At 38.5% G+C, this 15,081-nt stretch overlaps 1 protein-coding gene across 1 annotated transcript in view; it reads right to left on the bottom strand.

Annotated features, from left to right (window-relative positions):
* KANK2 (KN motif and ankyrin repeat domains 2) overlaps window positions 1–15,081 on the bottom strand; it is a 1,503,136-nt gene that overhangs the window by 991,639 nt on the left and 496,416 nt on the right. The window contains exon 2 of the mRNA XM_044082338.1: window positions 8,172–8,297. The gene's annotated coding sequence lies outside the window, so the exon portion shown is untranslated. The remainder of the gene's footprint in view (window positions 1–8,171; window positions 8,298–15,081) is intronic.

The raw sequence follows: 15,081 nt of genomic DNA on the forward strand, positions 1-15,081 counted from the left end.
TTCCATGATCCTCTTGGTGAGGTACTTCTGGGGTCTTTCCAGTTGTTGTATGTGCCGGGTGAGGTACATCCCAAATGGAGCATTATATTCAATCATGGGCCTGATAAGGGAGGAATATAGAGGTGCAATGACCTCCTTTGATCTAGATGAGAATCCCTTCATGATGAGATGGGCAAGGTAGAAAGTCTTCCTGACCACTTTGGCAACATGGTTGTCAAAGGAGAGGTCACTATCAACTTGAGTCCCCAGGTCTCTGATTACTTCTTCCGTACTCAGTGGGTTATTGTCTATGTGATAATTTGTGGGTACTTTGTTTTTCCCAAAGGGGATGACTATACATTTTTTGGCGTTAAGTTTGAGGCCATGATTCCAGCACCAGTTGTCCGTTTCAGTGAGACGTTTCTGTAGGATGTGTGTGTCAGCAGGTGAATCGACTATGGCACCCAGTTTGCAGTCATCTGCAAACTTTGTCAGCCATAATCCTCCCATGTTTGCTTTCACATCTGAGAAGTAAATGCCGAATAAGAGCGGTCCCAGGACTGAGCCCTGTGGGACACCACTCGTGACTGGTTTTGAGTCTGACATGGCTCCAGCAATTTTGACCTTATGGGTTCTGTTTTTTAGTCAGTTTGCTACCCATCTTGTGACATATGGATTTACATTTAGGCTGCTGAGCTTGTCTATGATGCCAGAGTGTGGTATTGTGTCAAAGGCTTTAGCCAAGTCCAAGTAGGCAGTGTGGACAGCCTTGCCCTTGTCGATGGCACTAGTGACTGACTCGAAGAAGTCAACCAGGTTTAAGAGGCAGGATCTGCCTTTTACAAAACCAAACTGGGTGGGATCAAGGGTCTGCAGATCCCCAATGTCGCCATTTATGAGTTCCATGATGATTCTTTCCATAGCCTTGCAGACCAGGCTGGTCAGACTTATGGGTCGGTAGTTACCAGGGTCAGTGGAATTTCCCCCTTTGTGGAGTGGTTCCACTGTTGCTGTGCGCCAGTGTTCTGGTACATATCCTGTAGTAAGGCTAAGATTGAATAGTGTTTTTAGGTGCGGGTTTAGTTCATCTTGAAGTTCACGTAACACGCAACCGGGGATACCATCGGGTCCCATAGATGCTGTGTTTTTTGCTTTGTTGAGTGCTGATTTTACCTGTACATCTGAGATGACAGGTAGGTTACATTCAGCAGGGATAATTATTTCACCTTTCGGGGGTGAGGGAGGGGAGAAATTTGCACTGAACCTATCTGCCAGAATATCGGCAATGTCGGTAGGGTCAGTGAATTTTTTGTCGTTGTGTACCAACTCAGAGCATATCTGAGAATTTCCTCCCAAGGTTCTGACATAATTGAAGAAGGCCTTGTGATTGTCCTTGGTATCCTTGGCAATCTTTCTCTCAAAGTTGGCTTTAGATGTTTTTATGAGAGAACGTAGTTTTTTACTTGTGCTGATCAGGGAAGCCTTTTCCTTGTGGGATTTAGCTTTGTCCTGCAGTAGCTTCCTTCTTTTGTTGTACAGTTTGTTTATAGCTGGAGTCCACCAAACTGGGTGTCTTCCCTTGGTGGAGAGGGTTTTGGTTTTAGTTGGTATTGCTTGATCCATGCAATGTTGGAGGTGTCCGTAGAAGGCTTTTGTGTAGGATTCAGCATTTTGGGAAGTGGTTTCCATTAACCCAGTAGGCTTAAAGGATACCATTTCTGACTTAAGGAGCGTAAAGTCAGCTTTTGAAAAGTTTTTCACTGTAGTGTTTTGTTCTGGGGGTGGGGGTGGGATATGTACATCCAACGTGATCAATTTATGATCAGATCTTACTAGTGAGGGGTTTACATCCAGTGCGGAGCATTTGGGCCCCATGTTTGTGATAACCAGGTCAAGTATATTATCTCCCCTCGAAGGAGAAATGACCAGTTGCTCCATAGCATTCGAGTTAATGAATTCTAAGAATCTATGGGCTAGGGTGTTAGGGCTAGAATAGTGGGCCCAGTCTATGTTGGGGTAGTTGAAGTCACCCAATATGATGGTGTTTGGTGTGACATTCATATCCTCCAGTGTCTTCAGGAATGCTTGATGGGATTCCTGGGATTGGGAGGGTGTTCTATAACATGCGACCAGTTGTATGGCAGTTTTGCCTATGGTGAGTAAAACTTGTATGGTTTCTGATGCTTCTTGGGTAGCCACCAATCGAGAGGTGTAGGTGTCCTTTATGAAAATGGACACTCCCTCTCCCTTTGTGGTTCGGCCTGGAACTTGAGGCCGAAAAGCATGATATGAGGTATAGCCTGGTAGTGCTGGAGTGCTCTCAGGAGCCTTGAACCAGGTTTCAGTTACTGCACAGACATCAATGTTCTCCATACTGAGAAGTGCTTCGAGTGCCTGCATCTTGAGATTTAGACTTCTGGCGTTGAGCAGCATTACCCTTAATTGTTTTCCATTTTTGTTTATTACGGAGGTTGATTTGTCTTTTGAGCATTGCCTAAAAAGGCACTATGGGGTGGCAAGAGCCTTGGCCAGTATCCGAAGCCCAGTGGTGACAGGTGCAAGCCATCCCTTGAAGCAACGCTGCTTGTCCAGCATGTCATCCCAGGCTGACAGACATTGGATCCCCCTAGAATGACACCAGTGATTAAGCCAATTGTTAAAACTGATCATTTTGTCTTTGTACTGAGGCATCATTCTTGGTGAAGGCAGGATGCTGCTCAGGGTCAGGGTCATACCAGCCTGGGCTACATAATCGGAGAGCTCCTCAATGTCTCTTTTCATGTAGTCCAGGGAGGTACGTCTCAGGTCATTCACACCAGCATGGACAATGACTGCATCATACTTGTACTTGCTTTGGAGTGACCTGAGTGCGTGTGTAATGTGGCGGGTCCTAGCTCCCGATAGGCAGCTAACCGTTACCCTCTCCTTATTCAGCCTGGTAAGTGGGACGTCGGTGTGTCTGACTATAGAGTCACCTATTACTAATGTCTCTGGCATAGTGTTTTGCCTTAGGGGCTGTGATTGTGTGACACACCTGTTGCTTGAGGTATGTGTTGTAGGTGTTATGTTTTGTGAGGGTGTATTTCTGGGTGTCTGCTTTGGAGGTCTCTGTTGTTTTGGTAAGTTTTTGATAAGAGCCTCCGAGTATGTCTTTGTGTTCTTATGTGTTTGGTTTGTAGTAGTGGTGGTTTTATGTGTGACTGGTTTTGCTTCGGGTGTGGGTGCCTTCTCCTCCTGTCTGGTCTTGCCAGTCCTGAGTTGAGAGAGTTCAGCCTCCAGTCTGGCTATATAGTTGCATCTCTCACAAGTATATGTGTTAGTAGGAAGGAGGAGAGGGTTGTCTGTGTACATGAGACAATTGTAACATTGTCTTCAGATTCCCAGATTAACCAGCTGAACAAGAGAGGATGCTAGTGGTCTACCACTCGACATGCTAGAATATTAAAAGGAGTGCTGTGCCTTTAAAGGAAGTGGGTATTCACGGGGGTAGTGGATGGCTGTAGTACTTACTTTAGTATAAGAGTGCTTGCTAAGAATAGAAGTCCCGAAAACAAGTGCTAATATATACAGCTAAATAGACTGAGTAGAGCTTTCCAAGGGAAAATTTGAAGAGTAGACTTGGCGGAGCCAGAAATAGTTTAAACCTGTATAACCGCTGCTACGCTATGCGCCCAACCGCGCAAAAACACCCAGGCGGATTTTTTATACAGGGAACTTGAAAAGAGCTAGAAATGGTCCCAAGCAACCAATAATTTACAGCTCAAGTGCTGAGGTCACTTCCCCCAGGGACAGAAAGGCTGCTCAAGGCTCCCCACTCCCACTGGTGAGCTCAGAAACTTCCTTCTTATCCAAGTAAGGCAATGGCCAACACAGGAACTACACACAGCCCAGAATACAGCAAAGCCTGTATACTGGTCTAGACTAGTCGAGCAAAGGCGGGAAAACAAGGAGTATTTTTTTTTGTTTTTTCAAGAAAGCACACAGAAATGCAATTAAACAAACAGTAAAATCGATTTACACAGGCTAGCCCACTTTAGTGAGCAGCCTCAGCAGTTAAATTAACAAAAAAACAGTATTAATCGACCAGAGTCGACCAAAAAGCTACTTTTAAGTGCAGATACTTTAGAAATCAGCAGATAGACACAAAAACAGTTTTAGCTAGTTAAATGAAAGCCAGAGAGGACAATGCAGATAAAAAAAGCCATAAAATACTTAAATCTGGAAAGTGGTCGCTTCTTTCAGTTCTCTGTTGCTAGGACCCCTCTGCAGGACCACGTGGAGCTCTGCTTGGGTATATAGCCAGAAAAAATGCCCTGAGGTGGATTTTTATACAGGGAACTTGAAAAGAGCTAGAAATGGTCCCAAGCAACCAATAATTTACAGCTCAAGTGCTGAGGTCACTTCCCCCAGGGACAGAAAGGCTGCTCAAGGCTCCCCACTCCCACTGGTGAGCTCAGAAACTTCCTTCTTATCCAAGTAAGGCAATGGCCAACACAGGAACTACACACAGCCCAGAATACAGCAAAGCCTGTATACTGGTCTAGACTAGTCGAGCAAAGGCGGGAAAACAAGGAGTATTTTTTTTTTTTGTTTTTTCAAGAAAGCACACAGAAATGCAATTAAACAAACAGTAAAATCGATTTACACATGCTAGCACACTTTAGTGAGCAGCCTCAGCAGTTAAATTAACAAAAAAACAGTATTAATCGACCAGAGTCGACCAAAAAGCTACTTTTAAGTGCAGATACTTTAGAAATCAGCAGATAGACAAAAACAGTTTTAGCTAGTTAAATGAAAGCCAGAGAGGACAATGCAGATAAAAAAAGCCAAAAAATACTTAAATCTGGACAGTGGTCGCTTCTTTCAGTTCTCTGTTGCTAGGACCCCTCTGCAGGACCACGTGGAGCTCTGCTTGGGTATATAGCTATGTTAATGAAGGTATGTTAATGAACAAAAGTGTAATGACTCCTGGGTTGAAAAGGGTCTGCTGAAATATTTATTTTACTTTATTTCATTTTCCATTTGTTTATCAGGTTACTCCGACTGGACACAAGGTGACCATTTTCAGAGGAGGCCCAGGGAGAAAAGCTCCAAATACATAGTAAAAAAATTATAAAAAAGAATAAAAAAATGATATAAGCATAGCTATTTTGTACAAAAGAGCATAGAACATATAAAAGGAGTAAAAATCAGAGTTTTACAATTGATGCAGCATACAGTGATTAGAATATTGAGAAACGATTAAACAAAATATTATACAACAAATATAAAATTGCTTGAACATAAATTCAAAAAGAAGTTTCCATAGATAAACAGGGTCATAAACTAGAAATTATAACTATAAAGGTGGCCTAAACACCCGGTTCACAGTAATATGCACTAAGTGAAACTACACAGTACAGCTGTGATCTAGGGATGTTGAAAGTCAGGAACAGGTGAAATTAGTCTGGTTCTGTACAGGAACATATCCAAGTTTTAAATAGGAGATCTTTTAGTAGGGATTTGAAAGTATATAAAATGTTTGTCTTTTCAGCTTTTCCCCAGTTAGGGGTCGCCACAGCAGAACTCCAGTCTGCTAAGGATTGGCAGTAGATTTTTATGGTGCCGAGTTGCCAGCCCGACGCCCAACCTTCAACGAAGGCACGCCTAATAAAGAATAAAAAAATTCTTTCAAGTGATACTTGAATAAAAAAAATTCATTCAAGTGATACAATAAAGATGACAGGAAGATATCACAATGAAAGTATTGGCAATTAACGCAAACTAGTAATAAAAATGAACACATTTAGTGACAAATAAAAAGCCACATATCCCCTCTATCTCACCTGGCAAGTACTGTATATTAGTAGTTATTATTTTTTTCTTTTTTCTTTTTCTTTTTAATCCACTGAAGAAAAGTACTTCATGTTTATGCTGTTGAAAAATGTTACCTGCAGAATTTCTGCCATTGGTCTTCTGAAGCATATTTAGAGGGGGACAATGCCTGTTTTCTACTGATGATGCCCATTTGTCATCCTCCTAATGTCCACCATACAATCCTTACTTACTAATGGCTGTTTAGTTTTAAGTTATTTGACATGAATATCTACATGTCCATACCCATATGTTATACTGGTTTTCCCTCAAATGTAAACTCACTGAGTTACTAGTTTCCATATGCAGAGTTTTGCATTTCTAGGTGCTGAGTCTAAAGTACCATATTTATGAGAATACATTACTTTGTGAAGTCTTTACTATATTTTTTGCCCCCTTCTTACATGTCAGTACGATTCTGGACCATCTGCCATTTACCGAAAGGCATACTGTTCTACCCGGACCCTATATCAAATCCTCTGCAGTAGCTCTAATAAGGCCATTAGTAAGTGTCAGACCCTAGCCCAGATCTCTGCAATAAACCATAAATATTATGTCCCTTCTAGTGGGACCAGTCATACTCTCCTACTCACCACTCTACAGCTTAGGAAAGAAATGGTCTTTCATGAGCTAGTTTAGAAATATGGAGAGTCACAGTGTTTCTGATTACACCCACTATCTCCACCTAACATAGCAGCAAAGACATTAGTCAACAGCTGACGCAGAAGGGGATCAAACAGTGAAAGGTCAGCCCATTCCTCTAGGTGAAATGATACATCTACTGCCCACTGATGCAAGCCTTGTGATGGCGATATAATACAAATATGAAAAAGAGATAAAACTGGCTCTAAAGCATAGAGGCATGAAGACTTTACCATAGCCCTGCTTAGCCAAGTCTAACTACAGATTTTGGGTGCCATCTATGGTGAATAGGAAGAGTGAGTGGCCAAGGCCAGCGTGCCCTTTTTGGAGGAAGCAGTGCAATTTGACCTGCTGGCCATCACCTGAGGAGACATCAAGTGCTGTAGCTGCAGGAAGGGCCCAGGATGGGCCAGACAGGCTACCAAGCAGTGTATGATATCACATCTGAATTCAGTGTTTACACACACACACACACAAACACACAAGCATACACGCAAGTGCACACCACAAGCTCACAGTGCACACACATGCATGCAAACACAGGCACACACGTGCGTATGTGTGGTGTGTGTGTGTGTGTGTGTGTGTGTGTGTGTGTGTGTGTGTGTGCACACGAGTGCATGTATGTGTGCCATTGCTCTTATTTCCAGTGTTGTCAGCACAGTGCATCAAAGAAAATACATTGTTCTAACCTCTCTATTGCATCATTTATCTTTTTTATTTTGTGTTTTTAACTCACCCCAGTAGAACCATCCAGACTGTTCAAAAATCCATTTTCCCTCCTGATGCTGTCATCTCTTCACAATGATTATTGTGCTGTGGAGGATATGGCCTTTCTTCCCTAGATCCCAATACAGTGGAGGAATACATAGAGAGGAATGACTACTAAGGAAGCCATATGTCAGCTGAGGTAAGTGGAGGTCTTAGCTGATTGCCTGTAACTACATGCACTTAAAGTCAGCGTGTGTTCAGTCATTCCTCAACATGATGCCTTTGATAAAAATCACCTTGGACATAATTTTTTTCTTTAAAGTGCTGCCAAACATATGTTTTAGGATAGATTTCAACAGTTTATCAGACATTTGTATCAAGCAGACAGAGATGAAATCCTGCAGGTGGGTACTCTATAGCTGAATCACTACACTTCACTGCAGTTCTCCATTCTGATGTCACTACACCTGGGATTGCAGCCAATCATTCTCCATTCTGATGCCAGATAGCAGCCAATCATTCTGATGCCACTACGCCTGAGATCGCAGCCAATCATTTACCATTCGAATGTCACTACATATGAGATAGCAGCCAATCATCCATCATTCTGTCACTACATATGAGATAGCAGCCAATCATGCCAAGGAGAAGGCCTACCAGAACTACTTTTGGCTGGCATAGTATCCAGAAGTAGATGTCATCTGGCCATGCAGTAGTCCCTCCATGTTCCACCTAGCCACTTCCTACTCATTGCTGTCACCTGTATTCAAGTTCCCCTTAAATCTGTCTACAACTGAACACACAATACATGCTAAGAAGATGAAAACATAACATTTTTTCATTGATGAAATAAAAAAGGTCATCCTTCTTGCTGAATGAGCAATATGCAATTTAAACATCTGCAAGAAAAAAACTTGTTCCACTACACGCACACTGGGAAAAATACCACATAACGCAATTAAGTTGAAAAAGAATGAAAGTCTGACCTTGTATTCACTTGTGCAATGAAACAATCTTCCATCTACTTTTCACCCATTTTGACTTTCCTGGTTTCTTTCAGCACACACAATTTTGTTCCACCTTTTTTCCTGAAAACTAGCTGTATACTATTCCTGCAAAATAAAAATGCAGAACTTAATGTGGGTTTATTTAAAATGTTTTATTTTATTGACAAAAATAGTACAATAATGTCAAAATTTACTTTACAGCTACAACAGAAACAAACAAGTACGTGACAAAGCATGACTTTAACTAAGATAGCATATGATATGAAGTCCGACTACAGGAAAACACATCCTCTAGCAGAATGAAGCAAGCTGTCAGTGAGGCAACAATTCATTCAAAGTGACTTCAAACTATAAAAAAAAAATAGGTTTAAAATGAAGTTCCAATAAGACGTATGGGATGTTCCTCCAAACCATTCCTATAGAGATAAATCCTGTTCAAAACAGTTTGGGAAAAAGGCAAAGCATGTATCTGTAATGAAAATTGATCATATCAGCCCAGATTCTCATTGCAAAAATACAGTCCCTTTCAAAATGAAGGTATACCCAAAGAACCTACTACTGCAATACAGCTTGTAAAAGTCTAGTAAAGACGTGATATGCTTCTAGTAAGTAAACGGTGGCACTATCAAGATAGATGCTGTTTTTATTAATGGTTAAAAGATATTTTCTTACACTACTTACACTGTTACACTTTTGAGAAAGAATTCATATATCCTATCCTATCGCTAGTACCAGTTTGTAAAACTTCACTGACGTTATATGAACAGCTTAACCATCTCAGACTGCTTAGTTTAACAACTGCTTAACTGCCTTTACTGTTTTTGCTATGAACCAGTATCAACATCTGTAGTTTGCTGTGTCTCTGGCTTGAATCATGACTAAAAGAGGTCTTCTGGGTGAGCCCACCTACTCAGTTATCAAATTTACAAAAAAAAAATTAAAACAGTGGAGTCTGTAGCAATCTATCATTAAGTCTGTTTCTGCCACAAAATGAGGGCTAGAAACATCAAATTTCTGTATTAAGCTTACAGGCTTGCTGATTTTGTAAATGCGTCACTACAGAAAAGCAGATACCCTTTCGATGTCCTGAACAAAGAGAAACAATTAAGTATAACTCCACCCAAATGTTAACTTGTTCTCATCAAGAACTGCTTTTCCTTCATTTTAAACCAACCCCAAGAGAGAGAGACATAAAATAAGTCATAATTCAGTTAGGAGATCTACTGACATGTACATAAAGCTTCTTCCTCATTAAAAAGGTCTAGTTTATGAATTCTGTTATTGCTTATTATTCATATTTATCACATAATATATGAAATCAAGTAGGCTAGTACGGAAGGCTACATCACAAGTTTTTATGATGTTAAAAAAGTAATATGTTAGTGATTTTAAAAGGACCAATATGAAGTTTTAAGCATAGACACTGACTGTAGTAAATCTTTGCATTTGCGTGTGTGCATGTGTGCATGTTTTCATTCAAAGATGATCTTCTTTAACACCATAACTATAACATGACGTGAAACTACATGTTTTGAATCTGAATAGAAGCACAGAGTAAACTAGTATTCCGAACCTAACACTAAAATGTTGTGTAAACTGCAGTTTAAGAGATGGCCACTGACAAAAACCAGAGAATGTTTAAAACTAGAATATATGAACATCTCTATGATATCAAAAATAAAAAAGATACTAATGCTTTATACAAGCATAGTATTGTTTGTAATGGTTATTTATGTTTTAAGTTTGGTATACTTGAATTTGTAACAGTTGAAACAAGGGGTGGTGATTGGCAAAATGCATTATACAAGAAAGAGTTATTGTGGCAGTTAAGATTAGCTGCTGATTATCCACCTGGGCTTAATGAGCATATTACTATAATGCCAATTCTCAAAGAAAAGGCAAACCAAGTCTAGTTGTGTTAACAATGTTTGCTATAACTAAGTGCTTTTGTGACAGTATTCTTGTATTCTTTTCTGTTTATGTTATGTGGATATGGTCATTTCTGATGAAATTATCTGTTTTTTTTTAACCTAACTCCTGCTTGTATATTTTAGTATGTTCATTTCCCATAAATGGAATTGGTTGGTTTAGAACCAGTGGCAGACCAGCAACTTGTATTTAAATGTAAAATTCACAATGATAGTTTGTTCTGAAGAAGTCATACTAATTGATGAAAGTGCTTAACCTGTTTGTTTTATTATTTTTTAACATTAAATAAGGATTGTGGACTCGCAACACTGTGCTCTTTTATTTTTCTTGGTTTGGTGTGAGCACTTATAGCACCATTTTTTATATTGTCTAGTCTTGTTGGTGCTGGTTGCTATGGGGTCCCCAGAATCGTTTAGTCTCTCTCCAATTGTGGATTCAGGCCAGGCTGATATTATATCCTTGAAGAAAGATGTGGCCGAACTGAAGGGAGAGCTTACTAGGCTTATAGAACTTTTCACACAGCCTAGTAAAAAAGATTTTGACTGTAATACTGCTTTGGATGGCTCTAAAAAGGGCGATGGAGCTGTTGCTGGTAATGCTTCTTGTTTTGATGGTTCTAACTCCTCTTGCCGCTTTAAGAAAACGGATGACGTCATTACGGCAGCGCAAATTCATAATGGCGGAGAGAGAAGGCGTTCTCCTTGCACCGCTAACAGTTTTATTGAACTAAGTGATGTACAGGAGTCTGTTCGCTGTAATAATGGTCATCAAAGTAATTGTGTGGGGCAGTTTGAAGGAGACATCGAACCTGCATCAGTGGACTTCCCTAACATGAAGAAAACCTGTCGCAAGGAAGGTTTGCCTAAAGGTACTGTTCATACTAATGCAAATAGCAAGTTTTTAAATGGTAACAAGTTGTGCACCAGTAGTAAGGTTACTGGAAGAAAGGAATTTTCGAATTCTAACAGAAACTGTGGGTCATGCAACTGTAAAGAAGCAGTAACTTATAAAAATTATGAACATTTTGGTAACCTACTTCATAAGCATTTTGTTTTTTCTGGTACAAGTGCACAAAGGAGTAATGGAGTATCTGTTAATAGGAAAATTGGACAATACAATTTTGAATCATTACGAGACATGGTTTATACCTTTGAGAGGAAATTGTTTAAACTAAAAATGTGCCAAATGGAAGTGTGTTATTTAAATGAATGTATCAAAAGAGAAATAGTTCCACAGGGACTAAGAGTTTTTAAATTTCCTTATGGAATATATTACGATGCTGATATTGTCAAGATATATACTGACATGTTCAACAAATGGGGTTTGGAACTTTTAGATAACACTGTTTACTTTTATGAGGCAATGGAAACTAGGTTATGTGATGAAGTAAATGCACTAAATGAAAAAATTGTTACTGATTTGCTGTTTGAGCAGTATGAAAAATTGTATTACAAAGTTATTAGTAGGGTAGACCAAAAATGTGATGATATCGTTAAGAAAAAAAACAAAAAGTTGGACAGAGATGTTAAACAGTATCAAGCCCATAAAGTATATCCTACTGAAAATCTAGTTTTTCAAGAAGGAGAACATGGAAATGTTAAAAGTGATGGGAATAACAGGGCAGTACCCAATATTAACTGCAATTTCGAAATGGGCAGTGGGGAACTAGACCCTGAATATTCTATTGATTTTCAGGATTTCCCACTTGCCAGACGCTCAAAGAGAATAGCAAATTGCAGACAGGGTATGTACAAAACTTACAACGGGACAATGCAGTAAAATCAGGAATATGTCAAGTGAAATGTCCTGTAGCTGAAATAGAATGTTTAGATAATATCCAATTCAGTTTCAATGGCTTTAATATATATAATTATTCTGATATTCCCATTACAATAGATCTTTTTTCCTTATTTTCCAAGGGTTTTAAATTTGTTCCAACTAAAATACCTGACATAGCTGGGGTAATGGTTGATTTGCAGTTATACTTAAGAAAATTGAATTTGAGCATTTTGTTTTCAGGGAAGCCCCCCAGTGCTGTGTCAAAAGATACCCTTAAGAGAAGTAGCACCTTTAACCCTCCTTTGCATCCTTTGGTTGCTGCTTATGAAAAGTTAGTAAAAGACGACTTATATAAAGTTTGGGGAGAGAAAAAAAGACTATTTAATAATTTAACTTATAATGAGAAAAGTTTATTAAACTATTTAAAGGATGACAAGGGTATAAGAATTATGACTCCAGACAAGGGTGGTGGAGTTGTTTTATATAGGTCAGAAGATTACATCAATGACATGCAAAGTATATTTATAACAGACAACTACTCTTTGTGTTCCAAAAATGAGATAAACATTTCACATAGTAGAATAGACAGTTATATTTATGAATACTTAATGGATAAGAGAATTTCCAGGGATGACTATGACTTTCTGCTTAATAAATATCCAAAAATTCCAGTGATTTTTGGAATACCTAAGGTGCATAAAAGTCTTAAGAAACCACCATTTAGACCTATTGTAGCAGCTGCGGGTTCCAAAACCCATAATATAGCAGTCTATGTGGATAAGAAACTAAAGCATATTATGAATAAATTTCCCCATTTACTGAAGGATTCATGGAATTTTTTAGAACGGATCAGTAAAGACTTATGGTCAGTGGATGCCTCTTTTCTCACTGTAGATGTGCAGGAGCTTTTCTCCTGTATTCCGAAAACAGAAGGCTTGTGCCTATTTGAGGAAGTGCTTTTCAATTATTCATCTTTGACCACTGATGAAAATTTGCTTATATGTGAGCTAATGACTGTTATTTTGGAAAATAATTTCATATTTTTTTGAAGGTGAATACATTCAGCAGCTTAAGGGTGTGGCTATGGGCGCAGCTTGCGCCCCCCCTATATGCGAACCTAGTCCTGTTGGGCTGGGAACATAAGTATGTTTTCCAAAATTAGTTGTTTTCCACTAATGTCACTTACTACGGCAGATTTTTGGATGATATTTTTATTTTATGGAAAGGAAGTAAAGAAAAAATAATAGAATTTGTTCAGTATTTAAATCTAACTACAGATTATCTGAAGTTTACATATCAGTTTGATGAACAGGAAATTCATTTTTTAGATACTAAGATTATTAAAGATCAGAATGGTTTCATCTCCAAAATCTACCGTAAGAACACATTTTGTAATAATTACTTGCATTACACTAGCCATCATCCTATTTACCAGAAGAAAAGTATTATAAAGGGCCAAGCCATAAGAATTGCTAGGATGACAACTGTGAGAGATGATGTTATAGCAGAATTTGGAAATTTGAGGGACATGTTTCTAGAAAGAGGGTACCCAAGTGACTTTATTGAGCCTATACTTATGGATGTTCTAGATAAATGGGGTAATATTTATGTACCTTTATTGGGCACTGGTGGGGATAACATTCAACCAAAACCTATAGAGACAACATTGCAGTCTGTGCCCAATTTTCAGCAAGCATGTGTAGTGCAGTATAATCCTTTATATTCCCAGATCAATGGAATTTTGACAAGAAATTGGAACATTTTTAAAACTAATACTGATGTTTTTCATACCTTGGGTGACAAACCCATTTTCTCTACAAAGGTGGGGTCTAACCAAGTCTTTATTAGAGACAGGTAGTAGTTGTAGTACTAAACATGATAAAAGATGTGGAAGTAGACCATGTGGGAAGTGTTCCTATTGTTCATATATATTGCAAGATTATTCTATTTCCCTTGATAATAAAAATAAAAGTCATGTTTTCTTAAAAAGTGGTAGTTGTTGTTCTAACTAGTTTATATAGCCATCTGCAACACCTGTTCCTCCTTCTATGTAGGTAAAACAGAGAGAATGTTTAAAACCAGAATATATGAACATCTCTACGATATTAAAAATAAAAAAGATACTAATGCTTTATACAAGCATAGTATTGTTTGTAATGGTTATTTATGTTTTAAGTTTGGTATACTTGAATTTGTAACAGTTGAAACAAGGGGTGGTGATTGGCAAAATGCATTATACAAGAAAGAGTTATTGTGGCAGTTAAGATTAGCTGCTGATTATCCACCTGGGCTTAATGAGCATATTACCATAATGCCAATTCTCAAAGAAAAGGCAAACCAAGTCTAGTAGTGTCAACAATGTTTGCTATAACTAAGTGCTTTTGTGACAGTATTCTTGTATTCTTTTCTGTTTATGTTATGTGGATATGGTCATTTCTGATGAAATTATCTGTTTTTTTGAACCTAACTCCTTCTTGTATATTTTAGTATGTTCATTTCCCATAAATGGAATTGGTTGGTTTAGAACCAGTGGCAGACCAGCAACTTGTATTTAAATGTAAAATTCACAATGACAGTTTGTTCTGAAGAAGTCATACTAATTGATGAAAGCGCTTAACCTGTTTGTTTTATTATTTTTTAACATTAAATAAGGACTGTGGACTCGCAACGCTGTGCTCTTTTATTTTTCTTGGTTTGGTGTGAGCACTTATAGCACCATTTTTTATATAATATACACACATAGATAAAGCTGGTCAGAAAAAGGGATTTTGTGACTGCATTTGGAACATTTTTTTAAAACTAGTCTGAATCTTCTTTTTGTCAACCATCATTCAGAGAAGGTAACAATGGCAATGCTCACACACAAACACACACACACTTAGGAAAAAGTAACTAGAAATTCAACAGGGCAGAAAAGATTTTTTTTTTTGAAAGGAAGTTACCAACAATGGTAACAGACGACTTATCAAGTGGTAAGAGGGGAGGGTAAGGTATACCAACAGTGGTATGAAAGAGCTACCTAACGGTAGTCGTAGAGGAAGAGAGAGGGAGGGAGAACAAGAGAAAAACTCTGCCTAAAAAAATGGCTAAAAGCTTGGAAAAATGTGATAAAAGAAAAAAACAAGGTTTTAATTAATTTTAGAAGGGAAAGGAAGAGATTTTAAAGTAAAACTTTGACTTA

This window comes from Protopterus annectens, chromosome 9.part0, assembly GCF_019279795.1.
Source record: "Protopterus annectens isolate FY-2018-M chromosome 9.part0, PAN1.0, whole genome shotgun sequence".
Classification (NCBI taxonomy): domain Eukaryota; kingdom Metazoa; phylum Chordata; order Ceratodontiformes; family Protopteridae; genus Protopterus; species Protopterus annectens.